Source organism: Chiroxiphia lanceolata, chromosome 3, assembly GCF_009829145.1.
Source record: "Chiroxiphia lanceolata isolate bChiLan1 chromosome 3, bChiLan1.pri, whole genome shotgun sequence".
Lineage (NCBI taxonomy): Eukaryota > Metazoa > Chordata > Aves > Passeriformes > Pipridae > Chiroxiphia > Chiroxiphia lanceolata.
This window is the reverse complement of record NC_045639.1, coordinates 115,028,497-115,055,472: the sequence shown is the minus strand read 5'-3', so window position 1 is coordinate 115,055,472 and position 26,976 is coordinate 115,028,497. Positions and strand designations below refer to the sequence as shown.

General features: G+C 48.7%; 1 long non-coding RNA gene across 2 annotated transcripts; it reads right to left on the bottom strand.

Moving 5' to 3' along the window:
* Positions 1-23,537: 23,537 nt before the first annotated feature.
* Positions 23,538-26,698, bottom strand: LOC116784634. Of its 2 annotated transcripts, none has more exons than XR_004356180.1 (2): positions 26,299-26,698; positions 23,538-23,756 (listed from the first exon to the last, which is right to left on the bottom strand). It is a non-coding gene; the product is annotated as an uncharacterized LOC116784634 (long non-coding RNA). The 2 variants fall into 2 exon arrangements; XR_004356179.1 differs by lacking the exon at positions 26,299-26,698 and adding an exon at positions 25,583-25,869.
* Positions 26,699-26,976: the final 278 nt, after the last annotated feature.

Sequence of the window (26,976 nt, the reverse complement as noted above, 5' to 3'; positions counted from 1 at the left end):
TCGCAGCAGCGATTAAAATCACCTCCGCAGCAGTGGAGGAGAGAAAAACAGGTCCTTCATCTCATTATTTTTTTTTAAGAAACTGATTTCGAATGATTTTGTTTAGAAATAACCAAGCCGAAGTGATTTCACGCGTCCTGTGATGCCCAGGACGTGTGGATCACCAGCCTGCCGTGGAGGGAGTTGACTTCTGTTTTTATCTGGATGAAGATATGAATGTTTTAGCTCTCACATCATCCAGACAGAATTGTATCTCAGAACAAGCCCGAAAACAGACAGTCTTTTGAATGTCTCTTCTTCCAAACAACAAATCAAGTCTGTTCTAAATCCATTTTTCCATTTGTTTGACTGTGCATCGGAAGAGATGTATCAATTATGAATTTGCTGCAGACCTACTTTCTGCCCATGAATCATTCAGGCCTTGCAAAACTAAAAGAGTACCTTACAATTATTTAGTTAGTTGTATCCAAACTCTTTAAGTCTTTTGCAAGAAGCTGAGCATCTCTGGGACAGCCCCACTCACAAACTGGGAAGGATTCAGGGCATCCAGGAGCTCTTTGGCACCTTCAGTGCTCAGATCCTTGATATGAAAATGTTTGGTGAAGCATTTAAAACAGAAAATCTGTTGCTGCTGTACATTTTTCAGAGATTTTTGTTTTGTCCAGTCCCTGGGGTAATGAGTTTTATTCTGATATGTGAATTTTGTCTTCAGTTTTATCTTGCTTTTCAGTCTAAAGATACAAATATATAAATGTATTTCTATATACAGAAATTTGTAGGCACTTATAGGCCAAAAGAGAAGACAAGTTTGTCATAAAGTTATTTCAACTGTAATTGAGGAAGAAAGCACCGAGGGAAATCAGTATTAAGAACAGGCCAAAAAAAAAATCTGGATAAAGCAGCAAATCAATTTCTCCAAATCAGTTGTGTCAAAATTCTACTTGTTATTAAAAATTTATTTATTTATTTATTTGTTTATTTTAAAAGGAATTGCTTAAATTTCTCACACAACACTTTGTGCAAATGTGCAGGTTTGGGAAACTCACATTAATGTTTGCAAAGCACTTTCTGTGCTTTATTATTTTAGTGGGAACTTCGTAAAATTGAAGGATTGATTGTTTCCAAGGTAATTCGTAACTGTGAAATTTCCTGATCTTGAGATGGATTTTTGAAGGAATTTGTACGTGACCTCCTGCCCTCACTGTGAGCAGGTAAATAAATGAAACCTTGACATCTTCTTGTAGTAGATTATAACAGAGCAAAGCCTAAACCAAACTTTTTCTAGACATCTCTCACTTTTTTCAAGTCATTCCAAAGTTCAAAGTCCTGGTCATTAATTTCATAGGACATGATGCTCTTTCCTGTAGTACCCAGAGGGGATCCCAAGTGGATAACCAGGCTCTGAGTTCTCCACAAATCCCACATGCCCTGTTTGTAGCAGTGGAATTCCTTATAGCTGTAGGATTTCAGTACAAATTCTTACCTCTGGCTGCAATACAGGGCCAGGTAATATTAGCAATTTACATGCTGGCAGAATGAGGCCCCTGATGAGAATTTTCCCATCTTATTGACTAAAAATTTGTATTATTCTTATCATCTGTTCAGTTTGCTGATACAGCGAAAGCAACTGGTTTTACCTGTTCATGTTGCATTTTATTGGTGTGGTTTTTTTCCTCAGATAAGCATTCAACGCTGGATTTCATTTGTATGAAAATAAAATAGATTTTCTGTCTTTTGGAACAAATGGAAAATCTCTAGAGAACCTGAAAAATACACCTTCAGCAGGAAAGTATGTTTAGCAGTTGCAGGACAAGTTTGTTATCTTAGAAAAGCAAAACCCCCAACACAATGGCAATCACTGAAATACTCTGAAAAATGCATATTTAGAGAGTTGTGTAATGTTTGCAGCGTTTATCACCTCACTTTATCTCCTGGTACTTCTGAGACTCATGATCTGCCTTGACTTCAAAGCCTGGAATGTGTTACAGCTTCACCTGCTGAATCATGTTCTTCCTGCTCTCCTGCAAAAACCACATTTTTGGGCTTTTTCACCCATCCACACTTTCTGTCTTCACCTCCCCTCTCTCCAGAAGCTTCAAGGCATGTCCTAGTGATCCAGAAACCAGCCAAGCTCCTAATCCAAACCCAGATCTAAATTTTCTAGGTGCATTTACACTGATGCTAATAAAACTAATTTAATATGTTTTGCCTGTGTTTAGCAAATAACACCTCAGGCTAAAATGCCATTTCCAGGTCCCCCCGGATTTAATGAGTTGGTGATTTGACGTGGAAACCCGGGAAATTGTGATAAACAGGGATGATGCTGTCACCACTGGGAGCTGCAGGATTATTGATGAAATGGGGATTTTATCACTGGCCAAAAATTCCTTTCTGTCTCCACAGGCAAGAGTGACACCCGGTGGCTATGGAGTAAAATAAAATCAGCTCTAATTGTCATGGTCCCTTTTCCTCTCCTGATTTCCTACTGCTTTCCTCTCCTGATTTCCTGCTACTTTTAAAGGTAGAGCTGGGCACAGGGATGTACTTCTGCCTCCTGCATGAGCACCCATTGCCTGGTGGCATCAGTTCCCCTGGATCAGCTCCTTTGGGGTGCAACTGGGAGAGCAAAGAGACGCTCTCAACTTTCCCATGGCTCCCAAAACACTGGAGACACAAATGGGCTACTGACACCCTGAATTTGGGCAAAGGATTCCCACTGATCCTGTCACAACCCTCACTTGGCCCTTCCCAGGATTTGTCTGGGCTCGGGGCTTGTGGTCGTTAGGACAGGAGATGGGATTTCTTTTAAGAATATTTTATCTAAAATGGCAAGAAACTCATTAGCACAGGTTATCAGAGAGAGGGGAATACCTGGGAGCTCCTCTTTGCTTTGTGCCTACTAGGTATTGTTTATCATACATTAAAAATTATGGGACAAAAGGAACGAAACAGCATTTTTGGCGACTTTGTGGATGTAACCCGAGTACCTTCAGCTAAGTGGTTATTGAAGTGTGCTATGAATGGTTAAATATCTCAAAGGAAGTGCTAAAAAAAGAAATAAATTAGTAATCTTTGGTGAAAAAAATTTACTTTATTTAGGCTTTAACTTGGACTTGCTAAAAATGAGAATGGAAATGCCCAGGTGATTACATCACTCACTGAGCTGTGGCTTTAATAAATGTCAAGTGTTGGCAGAGCCCTGCTAAGAGCTGGTGTCATGGGCCTCACTGAACAAACAAACCGGTTTGGCTTCTAAATCAAAGTCCCTGTGGTATTTCTGTGTGGGTGAGTCTTGATATTCCATGTTCCCTAAGGTTCCTATCCACATCTCAATGTGCAAATAGAGGGAGCTCCTGTGTCTAAGCATTCCAGTTCAGTTTACTGGGAAAATGAAGCTCAGCTCTAATACTTGGACCTTGCTGCTGTTTCTGCTTCCAGTCCTCTGGAAGCTGCTGCTGGTACCTGGATTTAGGAGCTTGGTGCTGCTGTTTCTAATGGAAAACATGGAACAGGGGAGGACTGTTGAGAGACAGGTCAGTGTGCTCTGGACCCTCACTCATGGATGGCTGCAAACCTAAGAAACCACAAAAATCCTTTCTTTTAAAATTTGAGAGCCTCTCTCCTGAAATTCTCTCTTGAATGCAATAGGAAGGAGCATCATTTTTGTGTCAACAAGTTTTTAGAGTTTTCAGCAGGCGAAGAACCGCATCATTACAAACAAAGAGCACAAAGGAGAGGATGTTTCACAGCACAAGGCCATCCCACCAGAGAAACAAGGAGCAGTGTGTAGCTGCCAGAAGGACCAAACCACCTTTTCTGCCACTCCTCAGCTTCAAGGTCCATCTCTTTGCAGAGACATCCCCCTGGCACAGAGCTACACTGCATAGATGTTGTCTCTCAAGAGGCCCTTAGAATTGCAGAATCATTTAGGTTAGAAAAGACCTTTAAGGTCATTGAGTCCAGCCATTTCCAGCACTGCCAAGGCCACCACTGAGCCATGTCTCCAAGTGCCACATCCACATGACTTTTAAATCCCTTCAGGGATGAGGACTCCACCACTGCCCTGGGCAGCTGTGCCAGGGCTGGATAACCCTTTCCATGAAGGAATTGTTCCCAATATCCAACCTGAACCCCCCCTGGCACAGCTTGAGGCCGTTTCCTCTCATCCTGTCCCTTGTTCCGTGGGAGCAGAGCCTGACTCCCCCCTGGCTCCCCACTCCTGTCAGGGAGTTGCAGAGAGTGAGAAGGTCTCCTCTGAGCCTCCTTTTCTCCAGGTTGAGCCCCCCCAGCTCCCTCAGCTGCTCCTGCTGCTCCAACCCCTTCCCCAGCTCCGTTCCCTTCCCTGGACACGCTCAAGCCCCTCCATGTCTCTCTTGTCTGAGGGGCCCAGAACTGCCTCCAGGATTTGAGGTGCCTCAGACATCCAAACATCCTTCTGCCACTGTCAGACATCTTCACAGCTACAACACTGCTCCTAATATTTGGCAAATATTGGATCCAAAAAAATTGCATCTGGAGAAAGTGGTTCCAGAATGAAAATGTCCCCCAAGTTCTTCTGTGACAGGCTGCCCTTTGGCTTTTGCTTCTTAACCATTCCCTTCTCCATCTCCATTTTCCCTTCACAAATCATTGGTACTGGTGAAGATGCAGCGAAATGGGAGTTTTCAGAATTTTCAGCTCAGAAATCCCCAGAAATCCTTGCTCAGACTCAATGCAGAACCTCAGCTCTCTGGGTTTCTCTGTTTCTTTCTCTCCCTTGTGAAATTAAAATAATGAAAAGCCAAATAAAGGCATCAAAATGTAAAGCATCAGGAAGAATCAACCAAGCTAACAAGTCCTAAGGCTGATACAGATGTCTCACGACAGTTGTGTTTGGGGACTCCCATGGAAATGATGTGCCCAGGGCTTTGCCAGATGCAGCCAACCTTCACTGCCTCCAATTATCTGAGACATCTCATGTAACATTAAACATCTCACTGTACGTGCTCCGAGTGCTAAATCACTGCTAATCTGTGGTCAAAGAATGAATTACCAGCATTAAAAAATGAGGAAAAGCTGTGGTGCAAACCAAGAGGCGAGCGGGATCTTTTCCTACTGCCTTCCATGGGAGGTCTTCTACTTCCAGCTTTGCACATCCCTTTCTTGACCACTTTTTGGCCATTCTGATGTGTGGGAAGTGGCCAGTTCATGGGTGATGCTGGGGCAGCATCTGGATTAAAATAGACTCCTACAAGTTGAATATTCACATGAATTAGCTAAACAAATTACCTGCACAAGGAGCACACTTTAATTCACAGAAGAACCAGAAATACTGGAGTGGTGGATTCTAGGCTTACCAGGGCACTCCTAGACTTATCCCATATCAGGATTTGCCTTTAATGATATGTCCTAGAGCCAGGAGAGACCACTGAAGTCTCTGACCCCTTCTTTCCTTAAATCTTCGATTATTTCCTTAAATCTTCAATTTCTTTCATAATCAGAGCTTCTGGTGCTTTATCTCCACTTTCAGTCACTTTAGGGATTTTTTCTTCCAGAATGATCTTTTGGATCATTCTGCCCTCATGATCCAAATCATATATAAATAGATGAGATTGTTTGCTTCCCACTCCATCCTTTTTTTACATCCTTTAATTACAGGAATGCTCTAAAACTTGCTGAAGGCTTGGGTGGGAAATGGAGAGTACCTTTCAAACCTACCTCAGCTCCTAAAAATACAGTATCCAATCACAGAAAGGGTTGTCAAGCCCTGGAACAGGCTGCCCAGGGAAGTGGTAGTGTCACCAGCCCTGGAAGTGCTCAGAAAACATGTGGATATAGTATTTAAGGATGTGGTTTAGTGGTGAATGTGGTGCTGGGCTGATGGTTGGACTTGATGATCTCAGAGGTCTCTTCCAACCTTAACAATTCCATGATTCTGTGACATTGGTTATCTCCCCTCCTTGCAGCTGGGAGAGAGAAGTTGTGCCTGGAAGACAATTTTTCATTTCTAAAACAGGTGCCAAAGATCCAGGGATTGAACCCTTTGCTGATGCTGGTCTCTCTCTGGGGGAGAACTTCCTAGTGAAGACTTAGAGGACTTAAATTATAATCTGGTAATAATTTGGAATTTGGATTCCCACTGCAAACAACGTGGTGGCCCTTTCTCCATGTGTGGGTTGCAGATCCACAATGTTTGCTGCTGCAGAAATCAGTGGAGCTGCTTTTTCCCCTGCCCTGCCAGCACCAATAGGATTATCAAAGTGTGTGGCTCTGGGAACAGGCTGATCCAGCCTCTCAGAGATGCTCAACACACTTCCTGGTGTATTTTACAGGAACTTGGCACTTCAGAAAGTCATCCTGGCCCTTCTTTACAAGGGCTTGTAGTGACAGGACAGGCGGGAATGGCTTCCCACTGCCAGAGGGCAGGGTTAGATGGGATTTAGGGAAGGAATTCTTCCCTGTGAGGGTGGGGAGGCCCTGGCACAGGTTGTCCAGAGAAGCTGTGGCTGCCCCATCCCTGGAAGTGTTCCAGACCAGGTTGGACAGGGCTTGGAGCAACCTGGACTAGTGGAAGGTGTCCCTGCCCATGGCAGGGGGTTGGAATGGGATGATCTTTAATGTCTCTTCCAACCCAAACCATTCCATTTATCTACAGTTCTTTTCCATGCACTGATGTTCTCGGGCAGAAGGGGGAGCCCATACATTATTTTTAGTGTGTAGTCATCTCAAAATAGTGACACAAACCCATCGGAGCAGTAGGGTTTTGAACGGGAGAACTGCTTGGCTGATTGTACAGCCACACACGACCAGGGGAAGTCGGCTCTCAGGGCCCCGACTGCCGTTATCTCTTCCTCTGCAACAATGAGAAATCAGGGAAGATTTGAATTCTAAACAACCTCGTCTTGTGTCATCACGTTAGTTCAACTGCTAGAAAACAGAATTTAATTAAGAACTTGTTAAACAAACAAAAATACAGAGGGAAAACAGAGCCTTTAGAACTGGAGTAAGTCACAGCCGCATGACATTTATTTTTTGCTAATTTACTTACACACCCACTGGGAAACCAAATAAGTCATCTGTACAGCACTGCTGTGGTTATTTGTACAGAAACAGTGTGTCAGATGCTTCCTAAGGATGAATGTTAAACTGTTAAACAAGCTTTGGGCTTCTGTTGGGCATTTCTATCCAGATGAGCTGCTAAATAAAGGCACCGTGGAGGGTTTTTCATCCCTGCCCAAACCCCCTCCAAATTCTTTCTCAGCACAGAAACTCCCAGGCATGTCTTTAGTCACAGACCCTTCTCCAGACTATAACCAATATTTTGGTCCATGGATGTGCATCCAAGGAAACCTGTGAGTCTATTTTAGCTCTGAGAATCTCCACAGTTCATCCCCTGGGATGGTTTTCTTTTTAATTTTCTCCAGTAAAAGGTCTGATTGCTCTTTCTGATGAGTTCGAAAGCAAGCAGGTTCTGTTGGCTCATGGCTTTAACATCATCTGTGTTATCCTGCACAGAATCCCAGAATAATTTAGGTTGGAAAAGATCTCCAAGGGCATCAAGTCCAACCTGTGCCCGATCCCCACCTTGTCACCCAGCCCAGAGCACTGAGTGCCACATCCAGTCATTCCTTGGATACCTCCAGGGATGGGGACTCCACCACCTCCCTGGGCAGCTCCTCCCAATGCCTGACCACCCTTTCCAGGAAGAAATCCTTCCTGAAAAGATATTCTTCCTGAAAGACGGAATTAGTGGCATTATCCACCTGCTGGTGGCCATTGATAATTTTGAGAATGACACAAGGAAAGATTTTGGCCCTAAAACTTGTGACCACATGAAGTTACATTAATATAAACTCAGGCTACGCTTAACCCACATCATATGTACAAGTAGCTTCTTTTTCCAACCCGGTTAATTGATTTTGTGCTGGATTTTATATCCACCATGGGGTTTTACTGGCTTAGATTTATTGATCAGAACTGTGGTTTTGCCCCATTTTTCTGGCTGTGCAAATAAACCTGCAGAGATGCAGCTGGACCATTAAATCATTTATTTTGCTCGTGTAGCTCCTTGTGCTCATGGAATGGCTACAAAACACCCAATATGTATTGAGGTGGACTGGAAGTGCTCATACAATCTGCTTGATGATTCTCAATTTCTATGAGCTCTGAAGGAGATGAACTTCATTACCAACTTCATCTTGTGCAAGTTTTCAGTCTCAAACAGTGCCCAGGTCTCATCTTGCCAAAGACAACATCAAGGATATTTTGGGAATGATTCTGTAGTCCCTGTAAGGAAGGAGCCTGAGAGTTTTTTCCTGCCTGATATCCTCACCAGAGAAGAAGGATGGAGCCAAGAGAGAACCACCAGGACCATGCCCATGGACTGCTTTGAACACTTTGTGCAGCTCAGAGGGCTCTGTATGATGGCTCTGCCCCGTTCAATGGATAATCAAGGAAGAATTCACAGCAGCATGGACAAAGCCAAAATCCCCACAAGGGGAATGTCCAAGCAATAATCTCATCTTTTCCAGAAGGAAAACGGTGCTGCTGAAACAGATGATGAGCAAAAATGTTGTCATTAGTTAAAAAAAATAAATCATAAATCTGAGGAATTAGATTTGTTTCACAGCTTCCATTTAAACGAAGAAGAGAAAGTTGGAGCAAGGCCAGAGGAGGCCATGGAGGTGCTCCAAAGGCTGGAGCCCCTCTGCTCTGGAGCCAGGCTGGGAGAGCTGGAGGTGTTCACCTGGAGAAGAGAAGGCTCCAGGGAGATCTTAGAGCCCCTTCCAGTGCCTAAAGGGGTTCCAGAAGAGCTGGAGAGGGACTTGGGACAAGGGATGGAGGGACAGGACAAGGGGGAATGGCTTCACACTGCCAGAGGGTAGAGTTAGAAGGGATATTGGGAAGAAGTTCTTGGCTGGGAGGGTGGTGAGGCCCTGGCACAGGTTGCCCAGAGAAGCTCTGGCTGCCCCATCCCTGGAAGTGTCCAAGGCCAGGTTGGGCTTGGATCAACCTGGTCTAGTTTAAGATGTTCCTGCCCATGGCAGGGTGTTGGAATGGGATGATCTTTAAGGTCCCTTCCAACCTAAACCATTCCACGATCCTCTGATTCTCAGTTGTGCTGCAGAACTGCAATGAGAACATATTCCTGGAAGGAGTGAAACTCCTAAAAGATATAAATTCTGTGCCAGAAATTTGGTTCTTGGTAAGAAATTTGAGACTGTGAAATTAATGTGCAGGTTTGAAGGGTTAAAGGAATCTGTGGTTGTAGTGGGAGCTGGAGCTGAAAGTCTCAGCTGAAGGCTTTTAGGAGATCCCATAAAACTAGAAGTGATAATTTGGAGAATACAGAATATAATCAGCCCAAGAATAGAAATTTGAATCTTAATATAGAATTATAGGATCATAGAATGGTTTGGGTTAGTAGGGACCTTAAAGATGATCTATTTACATTATTAAATATGACTTGGATACTGGGGTATAAATTAATTTTCACTTGAATCTGCAGCTTAAGCTTTGCCAAGAAAAACCTCATCCCACTGAGCAGGGACAGGTTTCAGCCTATATGGTGGAGAGATCCTTCCTAGTTCTGGTGTTTCTGCAACTGATGTAAAGATAAACTCAAAAAGATAAACTGGAAATTGTTTCAGGAAATGGTGTGTCTGTTCAAAGGATGAAAATCTGTCAGAGTCTGTTGCACCGATGGGGATGATGTTCAGAGAACAGGATTTCAGAGATGGAAAGTGAAAAATATAAATGAAAAGCAGTCCTACATGGAATTACAGAAATGGCAAAGGCAAGGCAACATTTTGAAAAGAAAAATGCCACAAATAAAAATTTAGGACATAAAAGTTTAGCATAGAGGAACTCCATTAAACAGCGAGAGCGTGGTCCTGAAAAAAGTCTTCCTCTTAGTGGTTTGATGGAAAGGAAAACAGATTTTCCCATAAAAATTAATGTAATAGAGCAATTCAAATGCACGGGGATATTATCCTGCAGCTTAAAATCATTCCCATCCAAACCCTGTCCCTGAACAAAGGCACAAGATGGTAGTGTTGGTGTGATACTTAAATAACATAATGTTGAATTACTTACAATGTTGCACCGTGAACAACCGGGTGTTTGTAGGTATTTTAATGCAAAATAAATATTATCTCTTAAAAAAAAATTGCTTTCACCACAATAATTTGGTGGCAGGAGGGTGAAGGACAGAAAAACAGTCTAATGACAGCATTTAGCAGAGCAGGGTATCGAATGATTGACAGTGAGTCTGCAAAACACTGGGTAGGTAAGTGATGGAGAGCAGGGTGTTACTGTGCTATTAAAGAGCTTCCTCCTTTCAGGGGAAATATGAAAAATTGTAGCATGGGAAAAAAACAGACAGAAGAGAAGAGGTTTATGTGTAAAGGTAAATATATTTAAGAAATCTGTAGGCTTTTGGCCTGAAGTGGCATAAATTTATTTGCTTATGCTGTTAGAAAATACTCTGGATTAGAAACACAGATGCTGGGGATTCACATAAACAAAATTAAAAAGTTTACTCTGAGGGGACTGCGTGGTTTAAAGCCTTTGCAGCCTCAGAATAATGTATCTGTGGCATTAAAATGTAGATAAATAGAGAAACAGCCCATAGGGAAGTTGCTCCTCACTCCAGCGAGGAACTAGACAAGGGTAGATCTCTACATCCCAAGAATGACTGTTGTGGAGGAGGCTCAAAGTCCATCTAGCCCAGGATCCTGTCTCCAAGTGTGGTGGAAAAATGGTGTCTAGGGACAAGTAGAAGAACAGGGAGAGTGTTTATGATCCTGCTTCCCAGTCTGGAGACGGGATTTCCATGTACAGACTTCAGGGAGTTGGGAAAGTGAGAGGTACCTTCTGCGTGGAGGGGAAAAAAGAGGAGGATTTTTCAATATTCAAGCAAAAAAACTGGAAAAACCCAGGCTGTGGAGCACTTGGACAATATTCTCAGCTGAGCATTTTCTTGGACGTGGAGATGTCATGTTTTGAACTGTGTGGGCTGTATTGAGATTTTTCCCTGCCTGTGTCCTTGCAACAGGTCACAGCAGCAGAGCTCTCCAGGAATAACTGAAGGAAATTCGGATTTGCTTGGCAAAACTATAATCTAGCTCAACAAAGCTGTACAGACTATTTTTTAAGAGTGGCTGTAAGTGATTTAGAAGATTCCCTCTCCAGATGTGTTCATTTATCCAGGTGCTGCTCTGGTAGTGGAGTTGCCAGCAGTACTTCCCAACCATGCCTCTCCAGCTGGAGCTGGGCTTCCCTGTTCCACTGCTCCTGGGGATGTCCCAGGACCTAATTTCTTGGCTGACCTTGGGTTGTACCCTCATGGCATGTGTGTCCAGAACTGGTGTGTTTGGGACCAGCTGGGTTTGGACTACTGCCCCATGGGATAATCAAGGAATGTAGCTGAGCTCCCACAGTGGAGCATCACTGGATGCAGGTGCCAAAGCAGAGCAGGGTGTTTCCTTGTGGTTTCTTGGGCATCAGGGCATCCTACAAGACTGGGTGTGCTGTCACATCACTGAAAAAATTTCTTCACTGACAGAGTGGTCAGGCATTGGAACAGGCTGCCCAGGAAGTGGTGGAATCACCATCCCTGGAAGTGTTCAAAGTGCACGTGGATGTGGCACTTGGGGATACGGTTTAGTGGTGGACTGGGCAGTGCTGGGTTAAGAGCTGGACTGGATGATCTTAGAGGGTTTTTCCAACCTTCAAAATTCCACGATTCTATGATAAGTGTCACAAATCTTTTGGGAGCAAGGTCTGGGTGCTCTGGGGTAACTCAATGTATGGCCCCACAAACAACAGTAGCAACGTCCCTTCTATTCTCCAGCTCCCACGTTCCCCCTCCAGTGCTGAGAAGTTGCTAAGCAACCTCAATCCATGTAGCAACCAGCAGCAGCACCACCACCACGAGGGTACCATGGTGTGAATGCTTGGGTACCATTTTGTCCTGCAGCAATTATTCCACCTGGGAAAGCCCCATCCTTCCCTTCCCAGCCCAGAGCAACCCCAGGACTGCCACAGCTTTACAGACACACGTGGGCAGACAAAGAGATGGGAGATGGACAGACCTGGTCTCTATATGGAGCACCTCTGGCTCATAGGGATGGATGGATTTTCATCAGCATGACCAAAATGGGGCACTTGTAGGCCCAGTTCTTTGCTGGCACCCAGGTGTTGTGTCATCACAGAATCACAGAACAGTTTGGGTTGAAAATGATCTTTAAAATTCGTCTACTCCAACCCCCTGCAATGGGCTGGGACATCTTCAAGAAGATCAGGTTGCTCGAAGCCTCATCCAACTGGGCCCTGAATGTTTGGGGCATCTACTGCCTTTCTGGGAATTCTGTGTCTGTGCCTCACCACCCTCATCATAAAAAAATGTCTTCCTTATATCGAGTTTAAATCAACTTCTTTTAGTTTAAAACCACCACTCCTGTCCTATGGCAACAAACCCTAATAAAATTTTTCCCTATCTTGCTTATAAGCCCAGTTTGAAGTGATGGAAATTGCATGGGACAGGTCAGTCAGGGGACAGGATGGGTGCAGAACACCAGAGAGACCTCAGGAGTGACTAATTGAGATGTTAGATGTGTCCATCAGCCATCCCTGCAGCTTTAGCATCCTGAACATGTGGCTTCCCTTTCAACTCTCCACTGACGAGATTTGTTTTCCCATAAAAAGTAAAAAGCTTGACTACAGGGGTGTAACCACAGATATTTATGGCAGCTTACTTTAAAAACAGCAAATTGTCACTGTGTTTCTCTGACTGGAAAAAAATTTGGCCATTTTTTCTCCTTGTGCTGCCTCCTTCCAGCTGTGCAGCTGTGCTGTGAGAAGGGTATCACTTCCACATGAATATTTAACAAATGGATGGATTGCTCTGAGACAGCACAATGGGGAACCACACACAGGCATTTTGGTGTGGATTCCTCTGTGCATCACTTGCTTCCATCCTTCTCCAAGCCTTTCTTCTCACAGAGTTTTGAGTTGCTCCTTCTTCCCAAAGGCTGCGGAGATTTTCCGAGTCCCACTCTTGGACTGAGCTTGTGGCTGTACAGCCCTGAACCCCCCTCTAGTGGCTGCTGCTCTGGAATGCTGAGGGATGCACTGCACATTCCAGCTAATCTCTGCTCAGGAATGGTCAGAAGAGCCAAAATCAGATCCTCTGCCAGAGGCTGGTGGTTCTTTCAGCCCCACACAGCACCCCCCCACCTTGTGCCGTGCCCTGGCTGCATTGTGTGGGATTTGGCCACATCAATGAGATTCCTGCTGTTCCTTGACTGAGATGAGCTATTTGCAATGCAGGATTTGTCCTCCTGATCCGCAGGGAGGGGTGTGAATGGGAAGAGCTGTGTCAGGCTTCCTGTCTGGGGCTCGCAGTGCGTCTGGTCAAGGGCGCTCCTCCTTCACGTGGGCTTTGCCCTGAGAACGATTTGGATTTATCCAGACCAGACATGCCAGGGGAAAAGCTGGCTTCACTTGAAATCTCATTACAGTTCCTCTGTGTTTCATCATCCTGCAGACACTCTGCTGCAGCATCACTCCTTGCAGCAGGAGGAATTGCAGTGAAATCCTCCATGGCTGGTGGGGAGGGAAAGGTACTGCAGGACTGCCAGTGAGTTCCCTACTTCTCCATCACCGTGGAGCTCAGCCAGCAGGACTGTAGAGCCATTCTCAGGGTTAAATCACCAAATGTGGTACCAGCAGTTTATGGGTGGAGGTTTCTGTTGGAAAAAAACAGAGGTGGGTTTTTCTCTCCAACTGGGAGAAGTTATGGAGGTGTTGGAAGACACAGATCCTGCAGGGGTGCAGGGCAGCATCTCCTCCTGCTTGGGTACCCCCAGAACAGCACATCTGACACTCCCTGGTATGACTATACCAGTCTGGGTCCCCCAGAGGTGCGTACAGTATTGCTCATCTCACAGAGTCACAGATCCAGACGTGTCAAAGCAGGAATGGCTTGGAAACCCCAGGATGACCATTTAAATGCAAACATCTCTAAACCTTCTGTCGATGGTTTTAACAAAACCATCCAGACTGAATGAGGCAATCAGTCTTGGTATCTATCCCCAAAACTCCTCTCCCAAAAAGCAGCACATGTGGCCATGCTGATAAATGCCAAGAATGATTTCTGCCCGCTGAAAACTTTGGTTATGGCTATTTTTTTACGATCATCGATCTTCCTTGGGTTATTTTTATTCCAATCTCAGTCTCAGGGTTGTTCCTTTTACTGAATAAATGACAACCATTTGTAATTACTGAGCAAATTTTTCAGCACTCCTTGAGATATTTTGCAGCTTGACTGTTAAAATAAACTTGAAAATTTCCCAGTTGTTGCTTGCTGACTCCCAGGGACCAGCACAGAGCTGTGCTCAGGTGTCTGTTGCTGCAGGGAACAAAAAGATTTGAAAAAAAGTCACCTCTCTCCTCTCCTAACAAGGTAGTTTCATCCAAATTGTCCCTTGGGAACAGTCTCATGCCTGTGCTGACCCTGTCGTCCCTGCATGGGAACTGCTTTTTATTGTCTGTACAAGAAGGAGTTTGGATTTCCCTTCTGCTGCTGCTTGTGGAGCCTCTCTTGCATCTCCCAGCCTTTCCCTGCTGTGCTGCTGACTGGAAACTTTAAAAGAGAAAACCAGAGAATCCCTTGAATCCAGGAGCTGGGATTTATGATGGTACCTGCACAGAGTGAGCCTGTCCTTGCAGAGTCTCTGGAGACACCTCTGAAGCTGGACATGCCCTGAAACCCCCGTGTCCTGGGCTCATCCCCAGAGGAGGTCACGGAGATGCTCCAAGGGCTGGAACGCCTCTGCTCTGGAGACAGGATGTGAGAGCTGGGGGTGTTCAACCTAGAGAAGAAAAGGCTCCAGGGAGATCTTAGAGCCCCTTCCAGTGCCTAAAGGGGCTCCGGGAGAGCTGGAGAGGGACTTTGGACAAGGGCCTGGAAGGACAGGACAAGGGGGAATGGCTTCCCAGTGCCAGAGGGCAGGGTTAGATGGGATATTGGGAAGCAATTGTTGGCTAGGAGGATGGGGAGGCCCTGGCACATAGTGCCAAAAGAGGCTATGGCTGCCCCTGGAAGTGTCCAACGCCAGGTTAGTTGGGGCTTGGAGCAACCTGGGGTAGTGGAAGGTGCCCCTGCCCATGGCAGGGGTTGGAACTGGATGGGCTTTAAGGTCCCTTCCAACCAAACCATTCCATGATTCTATGCTATATATGGTGGAGGTGTTATATCTGCTCCAGGCTGGAGTGAGCAGAGGCTCAGGGTGTTTGGGGTGTGATACAAAACATGACCATATTCAGATTAGCTGTGGAAACCTCTCTCTCAACACTGAAACATGTTAATAGCAGCACATTTGCCACCAAGGAACCCCTCTGCCTTCCTTTGTGCTCCCCATCTCCAGTGATGTTGGTACCACCCAGCATCAACAGCAGGTCAGTCATTTCCCTACACCAGGGCCAGGTATTTATTTATAGGCTGCAGATCTGGGCAGTAATTAGGCTGTAGGATAATTTCAACCTGCACTGGGACTGCTGAGCACTGCTGAGGGGAGCAGGAGATCCCTTTGGAAGGGAACCAAGCCCCCTTCTAGATGTGTCACTCCTCAGATGGAGCAGAAGACCCCAGGTCGATGTGTCTGGTGACAATCCCTCCCCACTTGTCCCTCTTGAAGGTCACTGGGGACACACAATGGGTAGAGAACAGCTCCTTTTATGCCATGTGAGATATTTATATAGCTAAAGGCTGCTGGTCACTGGGAAGCTGCCCAAGGCTTTAATGGTTTAATTGCTGTTTCCTGTACGTTCCCCTCTCTGTTGTTCATCACAGATGACAATTGTGGTTTCATGTCCCTGAGTCTGGGCTGGGTCTCCCTGGGAATCTCATCTCCTTGTGCAATTACTGCTCCTGGATGTCTCTGCCGGTCTGGGTATGTCCTTGAAGTCTCCCCCCAATTAAGATCATCCATAAAGACTTTATTTCATAGTGGGAACTCCTACCAGATGATGTTGATTCCTTTTTTACCCTGAGGGACAAGTGAGGCTGATTTGGGCATCCCCAAACTAATCCATAAAACCTCTGTGCAGGATGGGGTAAGACCAGGATGGACAGGAAACACAACAAAAGTCAAGAGAGGACTGGAAAATAAGCACATTTTGGGTACTCTGGTACTCTCTGGTGGTGCCACAGAGCTGCATTAGTGTAAAACAAGGCACAATTAGATCTTTTAAGCCTTGTGTGTGCTGGCAGATAAATACACCATTTGCTCCACCCTGATATTGATCCTGAAATAAAACCATGCAGCCCTCTGCTCCCAGTTCCATTATCTTCAACCCCAAACACCCAGAAATCACAGCAAGAAACCCCCAGATCACAAAATTGGTTCCAATTTCTTGATTGCATTTTTAGTCCTCTTTCTAATGTGCTTCAAATTTGCCTTCTGGTTTTTTAGCTGCTCAAGTAAACTCAGCTCACCCCTCAGACATTTTGAAGACTGGGGTTTTTAAAAAATGGGTTTTGCCCATTTGGGCCTGAGGCTGTAAGAAAAACAACACATATGCATATGTTTTCCTACAGATATTTGTGCCTTCATAAAATGAGATGCATGGTAGAATTACATGAGCTGGTGACACAAGGATCTCTTTTGAAAGGGTGACAAACCACCTACGCCCAACGCTCCGGGGTTTGTCTGCTTGGGATCGAGATGAGAGGGCAAATGTTGGCTGGGCTCAATCAGGCCCTGTCAGCCCTGATCCTTCATGTCACCAGCCTATGGGTTTCACATATGCACCTCCATTCCATGCCTTGAAACACTAAGATATCTCCCTGACTTTGGACTGGGCTACAGCCAAGGACTGAATGTTTGCTCTGAATCACCAAGGTCTTCTCTGCCATGCTTGAAAAACTGATCCTGGGCTGAAGTCATGCCAGGAGGAGTTTTATCGGTGATAGGAGGGAGAACCTCACAAAGATTGCTATAAATCTTTCAGGGCATCAAAAAAAAAAAAAAATAGTGAAAAAAAAAGAAGGGCTGCTCTCCCATGGACATTTCAACAAAGCGAGTTGCCCCGGGATTGAGCGAGTGCCCACCGTGTGCCCCTGCACAAGCCTCTGGTTAATTCATCTCTTGGCACCTTCTCCTCTTTCCAAAGCTGCCATTGGCACTGGCACTCAGCAAATCTGCTGGAAAAAGCTGCTGGAGAAGTGTGTGAGAGTGTTTGTGCATGTGGGGACGGTGCCACCTCTGCCGTGGGCACTGCCAACCCTGCGGGGAGCCGCTCAACAGGCTGATCTTTGGGGAAAGGTCACAGCACCAGGATCACTGCCAGGTAATCCCAGCCCAGCGAGCTGCTCTCCTGCCTGCCCTGGCATCACAGGAAGGCTCTGAGCCTTCATATTTAATGCAAGAGGAGTGCCTGGATGATCTTTTTATAGGTGGTGCTCTCAGACTTCATTTTATTTTAATTGTTGGGCAATAAGGGCTTTGAAATTAGGGGTTTGGCCCCCCAGGTTGGAAGGAGATGTCTGTAGGATCAAAATCTGGAGCTAGAGCTTTGCTGCAACCTATTCCTGATCCTGGGGATCAGGTCTCACTGGGGACCCCTGGTCCATGGATCATGGAATCACAGAATGGTTTGGGTCAAAAGGGACCTTTAAAGGTCATCTAATCCAACCCCCTGCAGTGAGCAGGGACATCTTCAAGTAGAGCTTGGCTGCTGGTCTGGAATACACTGCTCAGCCAGGCAGGGAATGATGATGGAATGGTGGATTCGAGCTCCTTTTTTAGCTGAGTTCCCCCCAACTTCCCTTTCCTCGAAACTAAGGAAGATAATTTTTGCTCAGACTCTCATTTTATGCCATTAGGTTTTGCTCTAGAAGAATGAGAATCTGGAGATCTGGATGCTAATTTTAAGATAAATCCTTGAATCCAATACAGTGCACCTGGATTTTAACCCCTGGCTCATGAATGGCTGTTGGGTTGGAATAGGCTGCAAGACAGCTCTTATTATACAGAGATTTTCAACGTCATGCAAATGAGGCAAAAAAAGCAAGAGATAGAAATTAGGAGTTAATGTTAAGGGTGTTTCAGCTGTAACCTGTCTTCTCCATTGGCTGCCAGTGATGGCAGTGGTACACAAAGAGCCTTTGGGATTTTAATCCTGATTTACAGGTCAGCTGGATTCATGGACTAATGTCAGGTTGGAACAAGAACTTTGGATGTCACTTGGTCCAGCCCCAGCTGGTCCTTAGCTATTTTTTTAAAGCAATTTAGTGTTTTTTCCAAGAATGATGGGAAATGCTGGGCTCTAACCCATGCCCTTGTTCCGAGGTGGGATCAAGTATTTTTCTGCTGTCATTCCTGACACACTTTTTTTTTCCCTCGATATTAAAATCCCCTGGAGCAGGGACTCCATCCTGGCTGCAGGAAACCCATCCCTGTGATGAACTAAGCTCAAAAGGAGAAACTTTCCTGGTAGCAGGATAAGAAAAAGTCACAATATCAAATGAATCAAACAACATCTATTTTACTGACTATATCAGCAGCTGACCCTGGTTTTGTCTGGGATATTGGGATCATTAACTCTGGGATAACCAGGGCAGCGTTAAGAGGATGCTGCACTGGGGAGTGATAAGGAGAGAGGATGGATGGAGAGGTAAATTCAGGTACAGAGTTAATCCCTGCTATATGGCCCATTCCCACTGCCCATCACATCCCATCACATCACCCCACGTTAAGCAACCCCCGGGGCATTTGCCCGCTCTCCAGGAAAATCTGACCAGATAAATTCCTCGCTATCCAGCAGAGCTCAAAGCAGTGGGGGAAAGGAGGAGAAAAAGCAATATACCAGGCCACAATATAGTGCTATCTATAAATATTTCACCAGGAAAGGTATGCAACTGGTATTTTGAACAAATCCCCAGCCACAGTTTTAATAAAGTGCCTTTAGCATGCCACTCTGCCGTGTTTAAATCTAATTCCAGTTGTCAGTCAAATCGCTGTGTGTTATTAACCTATGGGCATAATTGCCTATTCCAAGTCTGCAGCTCTAAGAGGCTTTATGTATGATTGTAATAAATGAAATAACTTTTATGATTCCGACTCATCGCCGAACACATTGACATTGAAAATTACACGTGCACAGGCATTACTTTTGTCTTTCCCTGCGTGAGATATTTATCGGAGTGGCTGCGGCTGCGGAGGAAGACCCGTGTTTCAGCAGGGAAATGACTGAGCTCCGCATTAGCTCATCTCCACAGCTGCTGCCACACGGAAACACTCGGGTTGAAAGGCAAAAAATCTCCATGAAAATGAGCCAGCGTTCATAAAATTGCCACCGCGCGTATCCGAGACGGAGAATTCCTCGTACCCGGCCGTGGCCGGGGCGATTCGTATCAAATTTAGGCACCGATGGATGTTGGTTCTCCATCCCCAACCTCCTCCCTCTCACCCATCATGTCGTATTTTGTGCCTCTAGGAGGAACTGATCCTGCAGGGGTGACTGGCTTGTTGGTTTATCTTTCATTTCTCGCCACTGAGGCAAAGTGAACATGGAATTCAAAGGGCAGAGACAGCGTTTTCCGGACTTTTTGTGCTACCAGAAACCACAGCAGAAGTGAAGGGTCAGTGACTACCAAAGGATCTAGGTGCTGTGAGCAACAGATCCCCAAAAATATCATCTCAGCCGCTCTTGAGGGACTTTACAAGAGGTTATGACCCCATGAGCAGTGATTTGTTGTTCAGTCTGGAGAGGAGAAGGCTCCAGGGAGACCTTGGAGCTCCTTCCAATGCCTAAAGGGGCTCCAGGAGAGATGGAGAGGGACTTGGGACAAGGACCTGGAAGGACAGGACAAGGGGGAATGGCTTCCCACTGTCAGAGGGCAGGGTTAGATGGGATCTTGGGAAGGAATTCTTGACTGTGAGGGTGGTGACACCCTGGCACAGGTTTCCCGGAGAAGCTGTGGCTGCCTCTGGATCCCTGGAAGCGTCCAAGGCCAGGTTGGATGGTGCCTGGAGCAAACTGGTCTAGTGGAAAGTTTCCCTGTCCTGAGATGATCTTTAATAGTCCCTTCTAACCCAAACCATGGGATTTTGGGGTTGTATGATTTTATAATCTTGGCCTGCTGAACTGTTTCCTGGGTTGGCAGAGAGATGGGAGTGTCCAGGGAGCGGTTTGTTTTGGAGACAGTGGGCATCACACAATGGGATTCTCAAGTAGGAAAGGATCTTTGGACAGCTGAGATTTGACAGGGTGAACCCCATCTCTGCAACTTCTCTACCTCCCAAACCTAAAGGCTGCTGAAGAGTGATTGGGGCACTTGGAAAACACTTGCTGAGGACTGGACTCTGCTTACAATACTGCTTACAATACTTAAATCCTCTAGCCAGGCTGCTCAGGCCTTGCCTTGGGTTTGGGGACAGGTTGTGCTGCTGGTCACCTCCAGTGACCAACCACTGGGGCATTTTATCCTCTTATTATCCTGTATTTTGACTTAAACAATCCCAAAATACTCTGAGAGGGACTCAGTGAGTGCAGCTTTCTCACTTGAACACACAGTGCAGGGTAGGAAGGGTCTGGGCTTCTGCTAACGTGATTTTTAGTGCTGAGACAGTTTCAAGTCCTAAAATGAGGATGTTTACACTGAACAGTAGGATGGACATTTTATGGATGAGGGTTCCTGGGGCCAGCATAGGTGTGTTATTGTATCACAATCTGTAGGTTCACATGAGTGAGTGCTACCACTCAATCTCTCCTGGCATTGGTAATGATTAAAGAACTGTGATTTCACTGGGCATTATGTCACCCTTGGATGAGGGTCCAGGTAGTGTCTGAATGCTCCATGTCTCTTAAGATCCTCTTATTAAACTGTAGTCCCGTCCCTAGAATGGTACACCCCATCCCTGGGAGTGTCCAAGGACGGGTTGGACGAGACTTGGAGCAACCTGGGAAGGTGTCCCTTCCCATGGCAGAGGGTTGGAACTGGATGAGATTTAAGGCCCTTCAAACCCAAAACATTCTGGGATTGTATAAGTCTAAGAATCCATCTGACCTCGTTGAGGAGGTCGGGATCTGCCCCTCCAACTGCAGTGCAATGGGAGCCATGGGAAGCCCTCTTCTTTCCTCATCCTCTGGAACACAGGACCTCTTGCTTCAAATCAGCCCCATTCCCACCTCAGGACTCAGCCCTAGCTCCCTTTTCCCAATGTGCAGTGGTTTTTGGCTCTGGGAAAAGCACACAGGGAGCATTGCAGGTCCTGGGATCCCACAGCATCACCACCATCCCATAATCACAGAGAATGGGGACCGAACACACACACAACTGTGCAAGTACCATGGAAACGGTGTATCCTCCACCACCACCAGCCAGCAGGGAATGCTGGACACGCCTTCCAGCCCCGAGGTGGCAGGAATTGCCTCTCTCTCAGCCTCTGCTCCGGGCAAAGCTCATGGGCTTTGCTCCTTTGGTTTCTCCTCTCCCGGTCACGCTGTGCATCCCGGCAGCGCTGATCCTCTGGAGCCCCACGGCCTTTTCAGCACAGCTCCTGATGGGAATTATTCTATTGACTGCTCAATTCTGGGCATTTTGGATGATGGGAAAAATACGTTTTGAGGGGCTGCTTTGAGATGTCTTAAGAGGGGAAACAAGGTGGCTCCTCAGGGTGTCCCCAATCCTCAGGGAGCCACGTTCGGCTTCCCTGTTTGACCCCTTAATTTCCAGCAGTGATGTCACTGAAATGCCTGTTCGTGGTCTCGCTGCCGGGCTAAATTTAGAGTGTTTGAGATGATTTGTGACTCTGTTGCTGGGGGGAGGCGGGGCAGAGGGGGGATGTCGGGGAATAACATGTGAGTCCTGTGTCATCGAGGCTTGTTTGGGCTTTGAAGACGGTGGAGTGCTGTGTGGAGATGACAGTGCTGTCCAGGAAGAGCAGAGAGGAAAAAGAATATGGGACTCTCTGCCCTTTTTGTAGTCTAAACAATTTAATCGAGCTCGTTGCTTAGCTGAGACGTTAAGAAAGGATTTTCCCCTCGAAACCTGATTAGATTTCCCAATAAAACGCCCACTTTGGCTGCTGCTGCTGGGGGATATGTTGGTTTGCGGTTCAAGGAGGCACATGGCTTAAAAATAAATGGAAAAAAGGAGGTGGATGTTGTGGGGATGTGGAAGAAAAGACCTTTCTGCTGGGAGACCATCATCCTTCCTGGCTGGGTGAAGAGCAGAGCTGGACGGGGCTGACACTCAGCGGAGAGCTGGGAAATGAGGGAAATAGAGGAATTTCCCACATCTACCATTCCGCCTCCCCGCTGGAGCCAGAGCATCTCAGAGCCCAGGCAGTGCTGCAATGGCGAGGGAGTTGGTCAGGGGTGGACGTGGGCAGGAGAAATAAAAATGGCATAAAATCATGGATGGAAGGATCTGCACGTCCCACTTCCCCGCTCCATCCATCCCTTCCCTCTCCCCACATTATGGGGTACCTGAGGGTCCCTGTCCCCAGCCCTGCCAGCCCCTTGCAGTGCACGACCTTGAGGCCAGACTCCTGAAGGTTATTTGGGGGCATCCCTATGTTAATCAAACCTCCTCACAAGCTGCTTAATTCCCCCCTATAATCCAACTGGGGATGGAGCCTGGCAGGTTTCGAGCTGTTATGTTTACATCGGACTGCGGGTGGAGGGAGGAAGGAGGGGACAGGGAGGGAGGGGGGAGCTGACGTGCCTGGAATAAAATCGTGCCACCTCCTCCTCCAGCCCTCAGTGAAAAAATCAAACGCATCTGTCCACCCCCCCCTCCCTCCACACCATTTCCATTTCCCTTCCCAAAGTGTCCACCCAGAAGAGGAGGGGCCGTGCTGCAGCATCTCTCGAGGGGGCAAAGGTCTTCGAGAAACCCCCAGCCTGATTTATTCAGGGCATAGTAATATTTCTTGGGATTAGTATTAATAAGAGCCTCTTGCCCCCTCCTCTCCATCCCCCTGGGCCAAGCCCGAGGGAGGCAGCCAGGCCCCGGAGGGGTCCCAGGCCTCCGGCCTTCAGATGCCTGGTGATGGTGTCTCCTCATCCCGGCCATTTTTGCAAGACATGAACAGGTTGTTTATTTATTTGTGGTTATTCAGGTCTTGTTTTTCTCTCCCATGCTGCAGCTTTAGAGGAAAATCCATTCTGCTGGAGAGGGCCGGGTGCTGCCGGGGCCGGCGGTGCAGCAGGAGGATGCTCGGCGCATAGTGCGGCGGGGCAGGGATCTGCCTGTGATCCCAGACAGAAGGCACCCCAAAGCTCTTTCTTTTTTCCCCTTTTACTCATTAAACCAGAGCCCTCTGGCAATTCGGACTCTCCTGGAGGTCCAGGATGTGGAGGCGCCCGCCCAGGGTCGAACAGGCGACCGTGGTGCTGCCGAATTGAAAGGCTGAGGTTTTTTATTTTGGGGCGGATTTTAATATTCATCCCCCACCTGGTGCTGAGTGCGGGTCCTTCAGGGGGGTCCTGCCTCCGCTGCCGGAAAGAGACGGGCGAGAAACCTCCGCGAACAAAGGAGAGGATGCGGGAACCCGCGAGGAAAGAGCTTTATTGGCACGGCACGGCACGACCCGACGGGCTCCTTGCGGCATCCGCACCCGGCGGGAGGAAAGCCCAGGGAGGGCTGTCCCGAAATACCTGCAGCACCCCGCGGGGGGGAGCAAAGAGGCGTCCCAGGGACCCCGAGCCGTTGTCAGTGTTCCCAAGGGCACCATTCCGTAGGTGAGGGTCCGTGCGCGGAGCTGCAAAGAGAGATGGACCCCCCGCGCCGTCACCGAGGGCCCCCCAAACCCGGAACAGCTCCGAGGGGTGGGGGATTGTCCCCACTTTAAGGCCCGTCCTCCCCCAGTGCGAGGCACCTGCTGGGAGCGCTGGGATGGGCCGGGATGAGCGGGGCGGGTTGGCCTCCAGCTGCAGAGAGAAGGGAAGGAAGGAGAGGGACGGGAGAAGGGCAGGGAGGTGAAGGACCCCAGCGGGGAGCAGGGCAGAGGGGTGGCGATGGCTAAACAGGTGGAGAAAAAAATATGAAATAAAAATAAAAGCGTGAAAAAGGAGGGGGGGAAATAAACCAGTGGGGTAAGGGAGGTGAAGGGGGAGCAGCCCCTGCGCTGCAAGAGGCTCTGGGGGGCACTTGCTCCATGTTAGGCCGCGGGGTCACAGCATCCCTCCGGGGTCGCAGCATCCCTCCGTCCCCCTCCCTCCCGCCGCCTCCCGTTTCTTGAATTTTATTTTATTTTCTGAATAATTCAGGTGCTGTTTCACCCCCCTTCATCCCCCCCTTCCCCTCGGCTCCTCGCACACACACGCCTCTCGCCGGGGCTGTGTAAGGAGTATAATGAGGCAGCCGATGGGTAATTGGGATCTTTTGTAGGAAGGATGTATGGCCGGGGCAGCTGCTGGGGGGTGGGGGGGCAGCTGGGGGGGGGACAGCATTACCATACAAAGGGAACAAATGACATGTTTATCCCTCCAAGAGATTTACGCCCGGCCTCGCCCTGCAGACACAGCGCTCCCCCCCTTCTTCTCCCCGGCACTTTTGATTTAAATTATAAGGATTAAAAGGAGAGGGAGGGTGGAGGGGAAAGACACACAAACAGCCACCGGAAAAAAATAATATATCATAATAAAGCTTTAAAAAATAAAGAAAAAAAGCGGCTTTGCCTCAGCCTCCTCCCCCTCCTTCCCCCGCCGGGGGAGCAGCGTGAGCCCCGGTGACCCCAAGACCTGCCATTGCTTTTAGCAGGGGAAAAAACCCCATCGCTCTGCGGAGAAAAGGCGAAAGAAAAGGCAAAGCACAAAGCGGCGGCAGCGGAGCAGCCCCGGGGGCAGCAGCCGCGACCCCCACCGGGGGCAGCAGCCGCGTCCCCCCGAGGCCCACCCGCGGGGCACCCCCGGGTGACAGCTCCAGATTCCGCACCCCGGGCGCCTGTAAGACCAAGGACCCCCTCTCCTTCATGCCGGGGACCCCCGTAGAAGCTGCCCTGTCCCCTCATCCCATCCCATCGCATCCCATCGCATCCCATCCCATCCATCCCTCTCCGCCCCCTCCCCGCGCTGCGGTGCCACCTGCGCCGGAGCGCAGCGCTGCCTGCGCGCCCCGCGGCCGAGCTCAGGGGGGTATTTGGGGGGGGCTTAGGGGGTCTGGGGGGGCGTGGGGGGTTCCGCGGGTGCGGGGGAGCCGCGGAGCCGCCTCCGGCCTCGATGCTGGTCAGCCTCGTTCTTGGCATTCACCGCGTGCCTTAATTGTATGGACATTTAAATCAAGGTCCGCTGTGAACACGGAGAGAGGGGCCTTTCCTCGGGAGCAAGAAAATGCATAGAAGAAGAAGGGGAAATGGGAAAAGAAAAGGAAAAAAAGGGGAGGGGGGGAAAGAGGGGAGGGGGGAGAGGGACCCCGCGGAGCCCAGCCTTTGTTCTCCGCGCCCCGCGGAGGCTCCGGCGCGCCCTTCCCCATGGGCGGGGGGGGGGGATAAAACCCAACCGAAACCCCCCTTCGGAAAAAACCCTCAATGAAATCAAAGAACCCCCGGGCTGTGGGGTTGGGGGGGCGACGGGGGGGCCCCGTTACCTGCCCTCCGTCTCTGCCCGCCGCTGCCCGCTCTCTGCCGCCTGCCCTGAGCCCCGCCGCGCTGCTATAAACGGGGGGGTCTGGAGGAGCGCAATAAACCTTCCCCCGTTCGCCTGCTGCAGTCAATCCTTTCGCTCAGATCCCAAGTGGTGCAAAAAAAAGAGGAGAGGGGCCCATCTGGCTTCTCATCAGCTTTGTCAAGTCTTGCATACGCTAAAATGCTAATGACCTAGATAGCTCATGCAAAATGCAGCAGAGAGAGAGAGAGAGAGGGAGGGAGCAGCGAGGGAGGGAGGAGGGAGGAGGGAGGGAGGGAGGGGGAAAGGCAGAGGGAGGGGGAGAGCCCGGGTGCATCACCCCCCCTCCCCATCACCCCCCCAGCCCTTGCTGCCCAATGCACCTTGGTAGGTACGAGCAGGGCTTTGATTTGAAAGGTCACCCGGGTACGATGGGGGGGGGGGGGGCGTGCAGAGCCCATGGATAAACTGCCCTGGCTTCATCCTTCATCCTTCATCCTTCATCCCCCCCGCCCCAGCCCTCCAGGGGGGAAGAAAGGGCGCGGGGGGGGGAGGGTGAGGGGCGACCTCAACCCCCACTGCATCCCCCCTCCCCCATGGGGTGCTGAGGGGTGTCTTGTCTATCCACCCCCCCGCCACCCCGGCCCGACCCCAACCCCAACCCACCCCCCCCCCCAAGAAGAACAGCGAAGGAAATACCCCCTGCGGCAGCCCCGCCGTCGTCCCTCCGTCCTGCAGCCGGTGCGGAGCGCGTAATCCCGCGGAGGATGCTCGGGGAGGCGGGGTGTGGGATGCGGCCCCCCCGCGCTATGCGGAGGGAGGTGGAAATTATATATATATATAGATAGATACAGATATATATTAAAAATATATATAGAAAAGAAAAGGGAAGGGGGGAGGAGAAGGGGGCTGGAGCCAGGCCGGCGGGTTGGAGAGGAGCGGGCGGCCGGAGGGTGCGGAGGGAGCGCGGAGCAGCCGGGCGGGCGCTGCGCGGAGCGCGGAGCTGTCAGCGGCACCTTCTCATTTATCATTAGCCAGCCCTAATCTTGCTCGCTGTCCTCCTTCGGTGATGTTGATCCACTTTCCCTCCCTCCTCCCCCAGCTCCCCCCCCCCTTTCCCCGCACACCCCCTCCCCGTAAAGGATTATTCAGCCAAAAAAAAAAAAAAAAATCCCAGCTGCTGACTCCGTGCGCCGCAAACAAGGCGGCTGCAGCCCTCGCCCCCAGCCCCGCTCCCGCAGAGATGCTCCGGGTGTTGTCCGCAGAAATGCTGCCTTTTAAAACAAGCAGCGACCCGCGGGGAAAGAGCCTCCAGCCCTGCCCAGTTCCCCCCGCACCCTCCACCCGCTTTGGGGGGGATGCCGGGAGGGAACCCCC